This window comes from Struthio camelus, chromosome 12 (assembly GCF_040807025.1).
Source record: "Struthio camelus isolate bStrCam1 chromosome 12, bStrCam1.hap1, whole genome shotgun sequence".
Lineage (NCBI taxonomy): Eukaryota > Metazoa > Chordata > Aves > Struthioniformes > Struthionidae > Struthio > Struthio camelus.
In genome coordinates, this window is record NC_090953.1 from 2,030,867 (window position 1) to 2,032,297 (window position 1,431).

The window sequence follows — 1,431 nt, forward strand, 5'->3', positions numbered from 1 at the left end:
GGAAGTATGAACCAGATGACCTTCCATACTTTTGATTCAGTGTCTGATTACTGCATATTCTACCATTAATTGTTTTACTTTAATGTCCATAAGGCCTAGCCACTAACTCATGCCAGATCTTGGGACAGGATAAACATAGGTCCAATTCCACAGTGGGCACAAAAACGTAACGTAAATGACAGCAGTAGAATTTACGGCAAGGCCTAAAGAAATAGGAAGACAACACTGATGGTCCCAAAGGCACGTGAGCAAATAATTGTGAGGACTTCTATAGTCGCTACAGAACAGCAAAATTACAGGCTCTGTAGGAGAAGGGGTTGTTTATGGGGAACTCCTCCTTGTTTGAAATAATACTTTGAAATGCAACAAGCAGATAACAAAGGCTGGCACACTATACCAAGCAAAAGTGGGGGCTGACTCTAAAGTAAGGTGGTAAAACATAAGGCAGCGTGGGATCTGAGGTAAGGAGAAATACTTCCTATTCAAAGCATGAGACCAGAGCACCCAAAAAGGGATGAAATATCAAACCACTATCTTGCACAATGCCCTTTGCAGCATTGCTCCATACGGATGTGACGCGATGATATTTGTCAAGCCTACAGAAAAGTATATTCAAATGAGTGATTAACTAGATGGTGAGATGTCAGAGAAGTTTTACATGTGTGGATGGCTAAAGGTCTCATTTTTGAGATCTCACATAGAAAGAAATACAGAACTTTAGACAATCCTACCTAGGATTAGAGAGAAGCTTATTTCAAAGATGATGCCCAATTTGAATTTACATGAGAAGTAAACAAGGCTGCTTTATCTGCTGCAACTGAGATATCACTGATCAAGGAGGACTGGCAGAAGAAGATGAGGATCTCCGATTCACCTGTGTGATGCATAAACTGATGCCTAACTTCCACAGACAACATCAGAAAGACAGCATGAGATTTTAAATTTGGGCAGAAAGCAGAACTAGGTAGCAACTGAACTTTTGGTTTGACCATTAGGTTTGTGCTTATGCAAAATGAGGGACTGAGGAAGCAAGAATAAGACTTTGTTTTTTGATTATCTACAGAAAACCAAAAGAGGGACAAAGATGACATGGTGAAGAAGCATCTAGGAACGTTGAGAAAAGAACTGGTGGTAGTCACAGATGCTATGAGAAAACCTAAGTCACAAAGAGTATGACTGCTAGTGGCAAAAGCAAGATGACTGAACAAATTTCTGTTTCTAATTACTGGAAACTCTTGGTCCTCTTATTAGAGAATAAATATATATTTATTTCAGCTTTGCACCCTATTGTATGTTATGGACTGAGAAGTATAAGGAGATTTAAGAAAAATAAATATCATAACGATTTCCGAGATGATGAAAGTTCTGGTTTTGACTTGAACATCACTACAGTTGAGCCATGAGTGATGTTCAAGTCAAAACCAGAACTTT